This window comes from Hemicordylus capensis, chromosome 3 (assembly GCF_027244095.1).
Source record: "Hemicordylus capensis ecotype Gifberg chromosome 3, rHemCap1.1.pri, whole genome shotgun sequence".
NCBI lineage: Eukaryota > Metazoa > Chordata > Lepidosauria > Squamata > Cordylidae > Hemicordylus > Hemicordylus capensis.
This window is the reverse complement of record NC_069659.1, coordinates 353,404,867-353,421,224: the sequence shown is the minus strand read 5'-3', so window position 1 is coordinate 353,421,224 and position 16,358 is coordinate 353,404,867.

The following is a 16,358-nucleotide window of genomic DNA, read 5'->3' as shown; positions in this document are numbered from 1 at the left end:
GCCAAGAAAGGGAGACGGGCTGGTATGGGGACAAGAAACTGATGTTGGTTGATTGTATGTGTTTGTGAAGGACAGATGCTCGATCGGGCAGCCAAACAGCATGGAGGATTAATGCATATTTGGACATAAGCAGTTAGCATCTGAAACCATTTGCTCTGCAGTTACTTTTACATGATGCATTTTTAACGTATGCTTGCAGCACACTGTGGGCTGGATGGTATATAGGTTGATCTGGGAGAATTGGGTAGGTGATAAATGGTGTTACTTTGGGTAAGTGTGTGTGGCTGGAGATGTCATACAGACTTTGAGAACAAGGAAAATGAAGTAGAGCATCAGGCCAAGTTTGAGGCACGTTTCCTGCAGGGGAGAAACACTCTGCATGTGTGAATATCTTTTTTCCTCCTTGGAAAAAACAGCATGTAAAACCATATGTGAAGAAACCCCCCAGTGAATCCTGCTAGGAATAGGAACTGGGAGCCATGCTTGGGAGAAGAGAGCAGAACCTAAATCTTCAGCCTAGTAATACCATCTCCCTTATTTCTGCTGAGTCTCTTGGATCACTGGGACAGAAAAAAATGAAAGCTCTGTGGTATGGACTGAGCTACTCATAAGCAACAGCTACTGGAAATGCCCAGCAAAAAATGATTACTTTTGCTTCTGCTGCTGCTTTTAAACAAGGCTTGAGGGGAAATAAGCAGAAATCCCCTGTCTACCGCATGGAAATCCCACATAGTTTACTGACCACAACGTATTTTCGCTAACAGTGGAATCAGTATTCCCCCCCCCCACTGCTCCACAAGTAAAATTATACAGTGTACCTTCTTCAGAACAACTTTGAATGTTTCAGTGTTTTAACTGATTTCATCTTCATCTGATCCCCCGCTTTTTGCCTTGTTCTCAACAACTTATAAACATGTCTTTGGGAAATATCTACTGCTCACTTTGAAAGGTGTGTCTTTCCCTAGGAACATAGGAAAGTGCCTTCTGCCGAATCAGCTCAGTATTGTCTACACACAGACTGGCAGTGGCTATTAGTCACTGCAGGCAGGCAACTACTACAGGCAGGAGTCTCTCTCAGCCCTGTCTTGGAGATGCCAGGGAAGGAACTTTGAACCTTATGCACGCAAGCATGCAGATGCCCTTCCACTGAGCTATGGCCCCATCCCCTCAGGGGAATATCTTACCATGCTCATATGTAGTCTTCCATTCAAAGGCAAACCAGGGCAGGCCCTGCTTAGCAAAGGGGCCAATTCATGCTTGCTACCACAAGACCAGCTCCCCTGGTCGTGGACAGGAAGGCCAGGGTTTAGAACCTTTAACAACATTAATGCAATTAAATTGCTTATTAATTTTATTATTTTTTTATTATTTACAATTTAAAATATTTATATGCTGCCCCTCCAATACTATACTGCTTGGGAGGGCTCACAACAGTAAATCAACAAAAGTAATATAACATTTTAAATAAATAAATAAATATTTATAAATAAATAAATAAATATTTGTGCATTTAAAAATTCAATGAAATTGAGGGGAAACATTTTTCCTCGGTTGTGCCAATTCAAGCTGCAGGCGTGTGATCTGTGTGATTCTCCCCTACCCTGCAAACTCCCTGCACACAACTAGTATATGGCAGCCCACCCGTGTGCGGAGTGGCTGATTCCTAGAGGTCACTGCCTGTCAGTCAGGACAGGGTTCACTTCTGGTCCACCTTTCAGGAGAGTGAGGGGCCGTTCACTACAGACCTGCGAGAGCAGAATGAATGAGTCCTTCTCTTTCATTTTTTGACTCTGCCTTTTTGCAAAGCTTGTCTTCATGGATCTATAGATTGTACTCAATGCTACTCATGAACATCTTGGAACTGACACGATGTTCCTTTGTGCCAGAAATCAGAGACAGGACACAGGAATTGTGTTAAAACTAGGGCCACACCTTTATTAACTATTTTTAACAGATCTGCCTTGTAGCTAAGCCACAGTGCAGCTGTCACCCCTGGCCACTGTACCCTTTCCCTTTCCCACCTGGCCTGCCACAGTGACCAAGGGGCTAGCTATTTAGCAGCACCGCTCCTAGTGTTTGCCAAATCAAAAATCCCTTCCAGTGCGACAGTGGAGTAGGCGAAAAACCACCTGCCCCCAAGCCAATTTGGGTGGATGGGGGGGAAAAAATCCTACTTGGTCCTGAATAGTGACTGGCTAACCCCACACTGTTGCCTGGATGGGTGAACAGATGCTGAGGTTCTCCTGCAGAAGGCTAGCAGAGGATACTGTTATTAGTGCTCCCTCTGCCCCCTTGGTTGGCCCCACAGAATGAGGATGCAGTCCACTACATGGTCCAATGGGGTTCCTTGCACCCTGCCAGGACTGGATGCAACACCACTACTACGCACTGCAGGCATAGCTGAGGGAAGGAGCGGTTTTGCACCCAGACTCGGGGTCAATAGACAGGATGCAGGAAATGGGTAAAAACCGGGGCCAGAACTTTAGTAACTAGTTTTAACAGAGTTCTGTAAACTACTGCTACTACTTTACTAGTACAACGGCAGGGCTTCTCCTCCTGGGGTGAGGAGTTTGTTTGCTGTGGTACAAGGCCTCTCCCTTTTGGGGCGAGCCCCTCAGGCTCCGAGTCCAGGCACAGTCCCAACCTTCTTCTCTCCCCTGGCATTTCGCTCATCATGATCAGCTGAAGAAACTGCCGCATGAGTATGCTCAATTCCTTCCCAGACTCTTCACTTCTCAGCCACACCCACGAGCTTGACTTCTGGGGAATTTCCCCAAATGCACTCCCAGGGATAGGAAACAGGGAGATTGGAAAAGATAGGAAACCAAAGAAAGACCCCCAGGAATTTAAAAATGAGTATATAAAACCAGTAACTAGGGATGTGCACGGAACTGGCGATGGCTGGTTCAATGGCGGGTGGGTGTGTTACCTTTAAGGAGCAGGGAGGGTGCTCTTACGCCGCCGCCACCCCACACATTTCCCCCACTGGTGCTGTGCTTAGGAGATGTAAGTTTTGGGTAGTATAAAAATATGTTAAATAAATAGATAATAAATTAAAAATGGTCCCGCGAGGCAGCAGCGTACACGTGCAGTGGGCACTTCCAGTCCGACATGCACCGGGGCGGCAAGGAGGTACGCTGCTGTCCCACGGGACCATTTTTAAGCACAGCGGCAGTGGGGGGTAGGGAAGAGCACCCTCCCTGCTCCTTAAAAATAACCCCTCCCACTGTCAGACCGGCTGAATCGCCAGACCTTTGAAACAGTTCAGAGGTCCGTAAAAGTGCCTCTGAACCAGTTCGTGTGCAACCCTACCAGTAACTAATACTGTGTTACCTTGGTTCAGCAATTCTACAGATCCTTGGCTGAGCGTGTATTAATCTCAACAGGATTTTCCACTCCTTAGACACTGAGGCGGGTCTCACGGTCCGTGAGACCCGCTTTTTTAGAAACTGCAGGCCTGCTCTCCCCGCAGACGAACGGGCAGGGAGCCCCGGGTGGCCAGATCTGCTGCCCACACGGTTTCTGGCTCCGGATGGAGCCAGCAGGGGCTGGGGAGCTCAGGAGCCATGCGGCCCCCGCAAGCCCCAGTATGCCCTGCGTGAGCCTGCAGGGCATACTGGGGAGACCCCCGAGCTGGGAGGCGGCTTTTCGCCTCCTGGCCGGGGGGCTACTCACAATTGTGAAAAGCAGGTTTGCGGAGCACACATTCCGCAAACTTGCTTTTTAGCAGGGGTTCCAGAGCGGGTTACCTGCTCTAGAACCACCGGGCTCGGCTGCGAGCCCGGTGGTTCTGATGATTAACAAAAATGGGGCTAGGCTCTCCTAGCCCGCTTTTTGTTAATCGTGAGAATCGCCCCACTAGCTGGAGATGCTGCACTCTGCAGCTGCCCGCTTCCTGCCGGGATGCTGCATTTCACTCACCATGATCACCTGAAGAAACTTCTGCAAGATTTTTGCCTGCTTCTTGGCCAGTCTTGTAATGCCTGCCCTGAGAACATCTATTCTCAATTTCAGGATGACCTCCTTTATCACTGATCAGGATTGGTGCTAAAAATGGCAAGGCTGAGGGTTCAGAGCAGACATTTCGCAGCCTTTTATGCCCCTTTCTCAATTTTTGACTTTCAAGCTCTTTCTCTCCCCCACGTCCATATTCTGTTGCTGCTTCATAGAAAATTTGCAGGGTGTCCCTTCCATCTTGCAACGTAAACCATTTGGAGAACTTTTTTTGAAGGTTCCCTGTCCCAAAGGGGCTCACGGTATAAGAAGAAGGAAAGGAGAAACACCAACAAGAGCCCCAGAAGGATACTATGCTGGGTTAATTGGGGGATATAGTAGCATGACCCCCTCCCCAGCCAAGCAGAAGAGAGCCACCACTTTTAAAAGCGCTTTGCTCAGTTGTTGTGCCGTTGAGTCGGTGTCGACTCCTGGCGACCACAGAGCCCTGTGGTTTCCTTTGGTAGAACACAGGAGGGGTTTACCAATGCCTCCTACAATGCAGTATGAGATGATGCCTTTCAGGATCTTCCTATAGCGCTGCTGCCCGATAGAGGTGTTTTCTCAAAGTCTGGGTAACCTACCAGCAGGGATTGGAACCAGCAACCATGTGCTCCCTAGGCAAGTTACTTCCCCGCTGCACCATTAGTTGGTTAGCAGGGATGAAATCCAAACTATGTGCCACAAGGTGGCCTGAAGAAGATTCCCTGTCCCCAAAAGACTCACAGTCTTGTGTGCACGCGCACACACATACACGACACCAGCAACAGCTAAAGGGAAACTACAGAGCCGTGTGGTTTCCTTTGCTAAGGGGAGGGATGCTGTGCTGAATAGGGACAGTTGTCATCCCCCCCCCACTAAATATAAGAGGTGCCTCTTTGTCCATTTAGCAGGTGATTCCTAAATGGTGTGCCACAAGAGGGCCTGAAGATGGTTCCCTGTCCCAAGGGGGCTCTCACTCTAAGAAACACACTGGAGACCCCAGCAGCTGCCCCAGAGAGGGATGCTGTGCTGGGGATGAACCCAGTTCCCTGTTGCATATGAATGGGAGACTTGATGTGTGAGCACTGCAAGAGATTCCCCTCAGGGGATGGAGCCGCTCTGGGAAGAGCATTTAGGTTCCAAGTCCCCTCCCTGGCAGCATCTCCAAGACAGGGCTGAGAGAGATTCCTGCCTGCAACCTTGGAGAAGCCGCTGCCAGTCTGTGAAGACAATGCTGAGCTAGATAGACCGATGGTCTGACTCAGTATATGGCAGTTTCCTATGTTAGGAGAGGAGAGCTGGTCTTGTGGTAGCAAGCATGACTTGTCCCCATAGCTAAGCAGGGTCTGCCCTGGTTGCATAAGAATGGGAGGCTTGATGTGTGAGCACTGCAAGATATTCCCCTCAGGGGATGGAGCCGCTCTGGGTAGAGCAGAAGGTTTCAAGTTCCTTCCCTGGCTTCTCCAAGACAGGGCTTAAAGAGATTCCGGCCTGCAACCTTGGAGAAGCGGCTGCCAGTCTGTGAAGACAATACTGAGCTAGATAGACCAATGGTCTGACTCAGTATATGGCAGTTTCCTATGTTCCTAAGAGAGCTGCCACCTTCAGAGGTGCCTCTTGGCCCAATGAGCACAGGGGTGATGATTCCCCAGCAGTGCTGCACAACAGGACTCCAAACTGGCTCCCTTTTCCAAAGAGCAACATGACACAAAAAAGACAGAAGGGAGACCTTGGGATGAATGCTGTGCTGAAGTTGGATACAAACAGTTGCTCCCTCTCCTCAGTAGAGGAGCTCAAAGGTGTCCCTTGGCCCAGTTAGCAGGCGTTTAGCTAGTACTAAATAAAGCAAACATTACAGAACCCCCCTTAGTCTCCTCCAAAGAGAACAGAAAGAGAGCAGGGCCAGCTTTGAAACTCCTTGCCACTTGATGAAGGGGGTCACAGCACAGAAGACAAGCCCCCCCCCATCACAATCGTCACACCTCACTCAGAAGATGTCCAGGAAGCAGTAGTGGCTAGTGGGCATTGGAGCAGTGGTGGCAGGAGAGAACATGGTCACCGAGACAGAAGCCTACCCTGCCCCTCCTTTTCCTCCACACCAGCAAGTGCGGTAAAGTGATGCATATTGGGGCAAACCCACCCACTCCAACTTCACATATACGCTGATGGGATCTTGCTGATGCGGAAAGTGATCTTGGAGTCATGGTGGACAGCATTGAAAGTGTCGACTCAGTACTTGGCCGCTTTTTAAAAAGACAAATTCCATGCTAGGGATCATTAGGAAGGGGACTAAAAATAAGAATGCTAGTGTTATAATGCCCTTATAGAAATGTATGGTGAGGCCACATTTGGAGTACTGAGTACAGTTCTGGTCAGCGTTTTCCAAGAAGGACATTGTAGAACTGGAAAAGGTGCAGAAGCTGGCAACCAAGATGATCAGGGGCTTGGAGAACCTTCCTTATGAAGCAAAGCTACAGCATCTGAAAAGAGCCCCTGGTGGCGCAGTGGTAAAACTGCCACCCTGTAACCAGAAGGTTACAAGTTTGATCCTGACCAGGGGCTCAAGGTTGACTCAGCCTTCCATCCTTCCGAGGTCGGTAAAATGAGTACCCAGAATGTTGGGGGCAATATGCTAAAAAATCATTGTAAACCGCTTAGAGAGCTCCGGCTATAGAGCGGTATATAAAAATGTAAGTGCTAAGTGCTATCTGGGGCTCTTTAGTTTCGAAAAGAGGCAACCGTGGAGAGACATGATAGAGATCTGTAAAATTATGCATGAAGTGGACAGAGATAAATTTTTCTTGCCCTGTCACAATACTAGAGCCAGTTGTCATCTCATGAAACTGAAGGTCGGGAAATTTAGGACCGACAAAAGGAAGTACTTCTTCATGCAGCATGTATTCAGTCTATGGAATTCTCTGCCATGGGATGTGGTGATGGCCACTAGCTTGGATTGCTTTAAAAGGGGCTTCAATCAATTAATTGAGAACAAGTCTATCAGTCGCTACTAGTCTGGTGGCCATCTCCAGCCTAAGAGGCAAAATGCCTCTAAATGCCAGTTGCAGAGGAGCAATGGCAGGAGAGGTGTCATGTCCTCATCTCCTGCCTGTGGGCTTCTTCGAGGCATCTCTGGTGGTCCACTCTATGAAACAGGATGCTGGACTAGATGGGCCTTGGGCTTGATCAAGCAGGGCTGTTCTTTTATTATGACCCTGTTTGACAGCACGGACCGAACTGCTGGCCGGTTCTAACAAACTGGTTGGCAGACCGGTGGTTCGGTTTGAATTTGAGCCACTGGTCTGCGAGCTGTTTAGTTAGAACCGACCAGCAGTTAAGTTCATGCTGTCGAACCGGGTCTAACCACTGGCAGTTCTATGCATACCCCTGTCTCAGGAACCATCTCCACATGGAACCATCTCCACATAGGTGCTAGCAGCTAGTTTTAACAACAAGGAGACTAGCTAGGAGTTGTGTCACCACTCTGTGGTGGTTCCATTCATTCCAAAGAGTGCTATTGAATGTATGGCTGGTCTGTGAACCCACTACCACGTATGAGTTTGGTCTATTCAAATTCCCCACATTAACAATTTGGTTTGTTAGCATTAACATTAGTACCTATTCTATTGATTTCCCAAATAAGAATGTATACTTTATTGGTCAATAAATGTCTATTATTTTTCATTAGAGGCTTGTGGTCTCCCCTTTGTATAGTTGCGCTTAGGTTAGCTCTTGCTATAAAGACTCCGCAGTGTAGATGTGTGTTGCCCGACATGTCATAACAGTGATGTGATGACAGTCTTGGTGGGAAGAATGCCAGTTGAGTGTTATCCACTTCCTGCCTCTCCAGATTCCTCTTTTCTTTGGGTCCTTGCTTCCACCAACTCCTTAATATTTATTTATTTAGTCTATCTATATACTGCCCCAAACTCACATCTAGGTGGTTACCACCCAGAACCAAGGACCATAGTACATAGGAACATAGGAAGCTGCCATATACTGAGTCAGACTATAGGTCCATCTTGCTCTGTATTGTCTACACAGACTGGCAGCAGCTTCTCCAAGGTTGCAGGCAGGAATCTCTCTCAGCCCTATCTTGGAGATTCCAGGGAAGGAACTTGGAACCTAGATGCTCTTTCCAGAGCAGCTCCATCCCTCAAGGGGAACATGTGCTCAAACTTCTAGTCTCCTTTCTTATGCAACCAGGGTGGACCCTGCTTAGCTAAAGGGACAAGTCATGCTTGCTACCACAAGACCAGCTCTCTAGTAAGGAGGACCTAGGTCTCTCAGGATGTGTTAATTAGGAATCAGTAGCTTCTGGCCTTCCCACCTATACAGATGGAAAGACATAACCAACATCCCTTTGTTTTCGGGTTTTTGGAAAAATCCCTTCAGAGTATTCAAACACACTACTAACCCCACACAATTCAACATAAAAAGGGGGGGGGTATTACAAGTTTAGGAACAAGCATCAGGTTGGATGAAAAGTTGTTCTAGTAAGAACTAATCAGCTTACTTTCCTTTCACTGTCTCTACAACTGGACTAAATTTGGTTTAGATTGAGGTCCACAAGTTAGATCTCTTGCAGCTCAAATATTCATGCGTCTGCCATCTTAGATCGGGGTGGATGACATCATTACAAACTACACCATTGAGGTGTCCCTGTGTCACTCACTACAACTGTACCAAATTTGGTTCAAATCGGTTAGACAGTCCTCAAGTTAGTGCATTTACACCTCAAAAGTCATACATCCACCATCTTGGATCAAGGTGGATGACATCATCACACACCACACCATTAGGGCATCCCTATGTGCCCATACAGCTATAGCAAATTTGGTTCAAGCTGTTTAAGTGGTTCACAAGTTAACCCCCTTGCTCCTCAAATGTTTACATATCTGCCATCTTGAACTGATGTGGATGACATCATCACAAACTATGCCATTGAGGTGTCCTTGTGCGTCACTCACTGCAACTCTACCCAATTTGGTTCAAATGGGTTAGGCAGTCCATAAATTAGCTGGCTTGCGCCTCAGACATTCATGTGACCACCATCTTGGACTGGGGTGGATGACATTGTCACAAACTACGCAGTTGAGGTGTCCCTATGTGTCCCTACGGCTGTTGGTTCAAATTGGTTAAGCAGTTTACAAGTTAGCGTACTTGTGCCTCAAAGGTTTACATGTCTGCCATCTTGAATTGGGGTGGATGACATCATCACAGACTATGCCATTGAGGAGTCCCTATGTGTCCCTACAACTGTACCCGATTTGGTTCATATTGGTTCAGGTGTTGCAAAATTGATAGAGCGGGACACACACGCACACGTACGCACACACACACAGCTGGGTGATCTCATATGCCTACTTGAAAGTAGGCTAAAAACCAGGCATCTAAGAATGTAAAGACTTGCAAATTAGCCTTTAGCCCTATAGGCCTGTAGCATCTTAAGTGGCGCAGCGGGGAAATGCTTGACTAACAAGCAGAAGGTTGCCGGTTTGAATCCCCCCTGGTACTATATCGGGCAGCAGCAATATAGGAAGATGCTGAAAGGCATCATCTCCTACTGCGCGGGAGATGTCCATGGCAAACCCCCCCTATATTCTACCAAAGAAAACCACAGCGCACTGTGGGCGCCAGGAGTTAAAATTGACTTGACAGCACACTTTACTTACTTTATCTATAGGCCTAACTTGCAGGAACACTTACAGGTTACAGTCTTTATGGGCCAGCTTAACAAGGGAAGAACAAACATGGCTGGCTTCCCTCCACTAGAAGAGGGAACAATGGAACAGAGAAAGACGTGACTTCATCAAACCAGGATGGGTTAGGTAGGGCCAAGGTTATCTTCACAACCCATAGGAGATGATTCCCCTCAGCTTTGCAGAGCTAGGAACATAGTTGCTGGGATGGAGGGAATCGATCCCACAGGTGGCTTAATTGATGGACAAGGCCCTTGGGTCTCCCAACCACACACTCCCAAAAAAAGGGCTGGAAGAAGGAAGGTGAAAAGCTCTTGGCTCTGGCAAACTATTGCTTATAGACTGAAAGAAAGGAAAACAAAATGGCTGTGCGTGGTTCTCACAGGCAACACTGCAGCTGCCAGCATTGGTAATACTGTAACTAAAAGGTTGCGTTTGGTAATGTGCCTGCACTACTAAGCGCCACTGTTCTCTAAGACGTGTGCACACTCAGTTAATTTTAGATCCTGCTCAGGTTAAATCAAAACATAGAAACATAGGAAGCTGCCATATACTGAGTCAGACCCTTGGTCCATCTAGCTCGGTATTGTTTTCACAGACTGCAGCGACTTCTCCAAGGTTGCAGGCAGGAATCTCTCTCAGCCCTATCTTGGAGATGCTGCCAGGGAGGGAACTTGGAACCTTCTGCTCTTCCCAGAGCGGCTCCATCCCCTGAAGGGAATATCTTCCAGTGCTCACACATCAAGTCTCCCATTCATATGCAACCAGGGCAGACCCTGCTTAGCTAAGGGGACAAGTCATGCTTGCTACCACCAGACCAGCTCTCCTCTCCTAAGTATCAAGGCTCACACTGCCTTGATACTGCCGCCCACAGCAAAACTCATTCTGCACAGAGCAGCCACCCAACTTCCAGGCTCAATGGAGGGAGTAGTGGGTAGCTGGCTCTTGTGCCCAGCCCAACTGAGCTGCTGGGCTCCATGGAGGGGCAGTAGCAACAGCCCAGGAGGAGGAGGGGGGTCCTGCAGGCAGCGCAGTTCCCAGGTGGGGTGGGAGAGAAAGGAGTAACCCGAGCTGCCTCCTTTGGGGTCCCCCACCCCCACCTCCTTGGGGCCCAGGCCTATCATCAGGACCCTAGCAATGTCCCTTGCCAAAACCCCACCAGGTATAACCAAGTTGCAGTCGTGTTTCATGGCTTTAAAGACTGGAAGAGAGCGCTTGATTCCTTTACAGAGCCAGAAAAGGTTTAGTCGTCCAAAGGGGAGGGGTTGTGTGGGCTCAGATCCTTTCAGTACATAGCAATGCCCCCGAGTGTTCCGATTCTTAGGACAAGCTGGCATTGTCATGTCACACCATGAAAATTAAAGAAGTGGGGCACACACAAAATCCCACGTGGGGCAAGACAGTGCTCTAGGTGGGGCAGTGCAGGGCACCCACTGGCTACCGGCCTGCTGGGCCCCAGATGGTGCAACTTCATTTGTGGCTCAAATGTTTCCACTAGGTGGCAACAGAAAGCAACCTTTTTTGTTTTTGCATAGCTGAACCTCATGGAAGGAGATAGATTTTGACTGTCAAAACCACAGAATGGGTTGCTTTTTATATTTATGTGCTCAGCATTTTTTTCTTCTTCCAAAAAACAAAAACAAAGCAACCAGCCTCCCGTTGAATAAACTTACCAGCAGCGCTTTAAACCGGATGAAAGGGAGACTGCCTGCTGGAAGTGGCACGAGAGCTGCAAGGCAGTCCACTGAATCAGATTTCTGCTAAGTATTAGGAATGAGCAGATTCTTGGCATCCCATTCTGAGATTTCATATATTTGCTCCATTTCCATCCTCCCCAGAGCTCAGAGTGGTGTGTGCATGGTCCTCCCTCTCTCCTGAGTTCTCCCCACAACCACTCTGTGTCGTGGGCCAGGTTGAGGGAGGAGAGTGACTGGCCCAGTGAGATGCCTGGCAGAGCAGAGGCTGGAGCTGCAGTCCACCCAGTCCTGGTGACACACTAAAGGCTACACTGCGCCCTGGCAAGACCTTACACTCCAGTTGAATTCCAGCACAACGTCTGGATTTTAGAGGATGGGTTTTGCACATGCACCCCACACAGGGGGTGGGGGCAGGATAAAATGATGAATACCAAAAGTAAATTACAAATATCATTTTATTTTTAAATTTCACAATTTCACTATTGTGAACTTTTGCAATTGTGCAAACAATTTTTTTTAATGGAGTGCCCTTTGAGGGGAAAAGTTCATTATTTACATTTACTTTTTACTGCAAAAAGACAGGAAAGGCATCAGAAATTTATTATTATTTATTTGTGTATTAGATTATATACCACCCTTCCAAAATGGCCCAGGGCGGTTCACAGAATGATAAAAACAATTAAAACAAATTAACAATTAAAATCAAACTATTAAAACACAATAAAACCAATAAAACAGCTATAAGCCCTGAAAATCAGGGCAACAATTTAAAACAATTTTAAACAGTTAATCATTTAAAACCCTGGAAGGCCAGGCCAAATAGGTAGGTTTTAAGGGCTCTCCTGAAGGACGGAAATGATCTCAATTTACGAATTTCTGCCGGGAGTGCATTCCACAGCCCAGGAGCAGCTACAGAGAAGGCCCACCTCTGCGTCGCCACCAGACAAACCAGTGGCAACTGGAGATGGACCTCCTCAGATGATCTTAAGGTACAGTGGGGATCATGTAAAAGGAGGCGCTCTCTTAGATAACTCAGACCTAAGCCGTTCAGGGCTTTAAAGGTAATAACCAGCACTTTGTATTTTGCCCGGAAACATATCGGCAGCCAGTGTAGCTGTTTCAAAACAGGCATAATATGGTCTTCCGGGTTGCCCCAGAGACCAACCTGGCTGCCGCATTCTGAACTAACGGAAGTTTCCAGACTACGTACAAAGGCAGCCCCACGTAGAGCGCATTGCAGTAGTCGAGCCGGGAGGTTACCAGCTGATGCAACACTGTTTTGAGGTCATCCTCTCCAAGGCACTCCTGGCCATGGCCTCCACCTGAGATACTAGGGTGAGGCCTGGGTCCAGGAGTACTCCCAAGTTGCGCATCAGCTCCTTTTGGGGGAGTGTAACCCCATCCAGCACAGGGGGATCTAACTCACTCCTCAGATTCTGAGCCCCCACAATGATCACCTCCGTCTTGCTTGGATTCAGCTTCAATTTGTTATCCATTATCCAGCCCATTACTGCCTGTAAGCAGGCATTTAGAGAATGAGTGCCACTTCCTGAAGATGAAAAGGAGAAGTAGATTTGGGTGTCATCAGCATACTGATAACACCCAGCACCAAAACTCCTGATGACCTCACCCAGCGGTTTCATGTAGATATTAAAAAGCATTGGTGACAGAATGGAGCCCTGGGGGACTCCATATAGCAGCTCCCATTTTGAGGAGCAACTGTCACCAAGCTCCACCATCTGGAATCTACCCGAGAGATAGGAGAGGAACCACTGCAAAGCAGTGCCTCCTATCCCCAACTCCCCCAGGCGATCCAGAAGGATACCATGGTTGATGGTATCAAACGCCGCCGAGAGATCCGGCAGAACCAGCAGAGCCACACTCCCTCTGTCGATTCCCTGGTAAAGGTCATCCATCAGGCTGACCAAGGCTGTCTCAACCCCATAGCCAGCCCTAAAGCCAGTTTGAAATGGATCTAGATAATCAGTTTCCTCCAAGCCTGCCCGGAGCTGGTCGGCCACCACCCTCTCAATCACCTTGCCCAACCAAGGGAGATTGGAGATTGGCCTGTAACTGTCCATCACTAAGGGATCCAGAGAAGGCTTCTTTAGGAGTGGTCTAATCAATCCCTCCTTCAAACAAGGGGGCACCCTACCCTCCCTCAGTGATGCGTTTATGATATTAACTAGGCCATCTCCAACAATCTCCCTGCTAGATAGAAGCAGCCTAGTCGGGCAAGGGTCCAGAGAGTCGGTTGGCTGCTTGGGCCAATCTTTTGGGGATGGGTGGTTGTTGTTGTTCTTCCCAAAGAAGGGTGATACCACCCTGCCCGAAAACTGGAGGCCCATTACACTAACAAATGTTGACTATAGGATTTTAGCCAAGACCCTCAATAACAGGTTGGCGCTCACGGCACATAAACTGATTCACGGTTTCCAGACGAGCGCAGTACTCGGGCGTAAAATGACAGACCCCCTCTGTCTTCTAAGGGAATGTTTCCGCTTGCTGCAGATGAGGGGATGGAAGGGCCACCTGCTCCTCGCCGATCAAGTGAAGGCTTTCGACAGAGTTCACCACGACTTCTTATGGCACGTGTTAAGAGCGAAGGGTGTTCCTTCCCAGTTCGTGTCATGGATCCAGATGCTTTACGCCAGGGCAACGGCCACACAACAGGTAAACGGATGGCGAGGCGATCCGATCACTCTCCGTTCGGGGGTGAGGCAGGGCTGCCCCCTGAGCCCTCTCTTATATGTCTTGGGCCTGGATCCCATCCTGGATAGGATCCAGAGAGAACCCAAGCTGACCAGTATCACCGTACGACTGTCCAAGTCAGAGAAACGGGTCGCCGACGCGACTCCTCCGGAAACGCCCATCGACCCGCCCCACCGGACGGCGAAGTTTGTGGCCCACGCGGATGACATCACGCTCTTGCTGTCAGACGAGAACGAGGCTAGGATCGCAGTGAAGCTCTTCACCGAATACGGGAAAGTCTCGGGATCCGAATTGAACATGAGCAAGAGCGTCTTTGTCCGCGTGGACCACGACCGGCAATGCCTCCTGCGCCAGGCAATAGCGATGGAAAGGACGGCGGGGATCGAGAAACGGAATGCAGAAAGCGCGTGGGAGGACACCATTCCTATTCTGGGAATAGAGTTTGGACTGAAGAAACGTGCCTGGGCTAAGAATTGGACAGAGTGGGAGGATAAACTGAAAGCGAAATTAGCCATCTGGAAGCACTGGGACCTGAGCATGTACCAACGGGCAGCGTACGTGCAGACGTACCTGATCCCCATGGCGTCTAATCTGGCCATCGTGTACCCCCCTCCCGCAGACCTAGCAAGGAGAGTGACGGGTCAGATGTTCGGTTTCCTATGGAGGGCCAAGTATTTCCCACTGGCCAGGGCGGAAGCCTACCGTCAGGTCAAGATGGGAGGTCTGGTGCTGCCGGCCCTGCAGCCCCTGCTGTTGGCTAGATTCGTCTCTTATAACTTTGGCACGTTGGCCCGAATCACCATCCACGATGAGAGAGGAGCTCTCCAGAGAACGTGGACCTCCCTCTTCGCCTCGGGTTGGCGCACGTCCGTATGGGGAAAGGCGTGGTGGGACAGAGGAAGCTTCACAGGAAACGTGACTCTGGTGATCAGAACAGCCCTACCGGACTACCTCGAAGAGCTCCCCGCACAGCTGAGGAAGTGGAAGGTGGAATCGGCCAGTCTCAAGGAACCCCGATCCGTCAGGGAGACAGGGAAAGTACTATATGAGACGATTCTCAAGGAGGGCCCATATAAGCAGGCGGAGAAGAACAGACTACAGAAACCGGGCATCTCTCAGTACCTGCGGTCCCAAGGGGAATCGATCGCGCTATTCAAGGAGAGAGAGATTCCCTTCCGGTTATGGGAGATGAGATGGAGAGTCTACCACCAAGTCCTACCCCTGAACGCTAACAGGCGGTGGCTCCCGCCTGACCAACAGCTCTGCCCGAGGATCCTTTGCCAGTAAGAAGCTTGGGCCTCAAATGTAGCATACTCAGAAACCCACTCGCACTTCCTGACCGACTGCGTCACAGCGAGAGAAGTGTGGAAGAACATTGGACAGACCTTGGATTGGCCTGAATTGAGCGGTCAATCGTGGGAGGCGGTAGCCTCGGGAGCGACGGGTCCGCGCCCTCTACCGGGCCCTAATAAGAAACCGACCGGCAATCGCGACGCGTCCGGAGCATCGGTGCGTTCTAAGTGGAAAGTTCCTACGTGTGTCTTATGGGTGGTTAACCTTTATGTGACATATGCCATGTTTGTTCACAGAAACCTCGCGATTAGGCAAGATCGGGTGGTCCATGTGAATAAGACTGCGCTATTGGCATGGAAGCTGTTGCATGGCTTTGTCCTGAAAGAGGAATGTACCTTACCTAAAGGGAAATGGGAGCAGAGGTGGAAATGGACCATCGACGTAGATCCTCCCATCACATGAGACACATCTCTATCCTCACGCTTCAGTTATTGTAGTTGTATTACTTGTAAGCTCATACGTGTAGGTATTGTTGTTCGAGTATAACCCTGTGTAAGCCTCATGTATGCGTCTCGGATTCGTAATGTAACTTTTCAGTAGTGTTGCAAATCAAATAAAGGAACCTTGCCCAGAAACCTTGCCCAGAGAGCCGGTGGCAGGCCTCACTGCCCCCAGCACCTTGTCCACATCCTCAGGAGTCACAGATTGAAACTGAAATCCCCTGGCTTGCTGCCTAGATGGCGCCCTTGGAACACAGATCTCAGACTGCCTGGCTTGCAAGGGAAGCCATGCCCTGGAGGAGTGGGGCTGCTGGGCCATCCAGCTTGGAACACCCCATCCCTCCCTGGTGCCTTACAGGCGCCCTCTCGGTTCAAAGACGGCTCTGATTTAACCTGTAGGTAGGACTGAGCCCTCCGTTGCACTTAACACTTCCTTGCCTGCTGTAGATTTTATTTTTTAAACACAGACTGAAGGCCGCCTT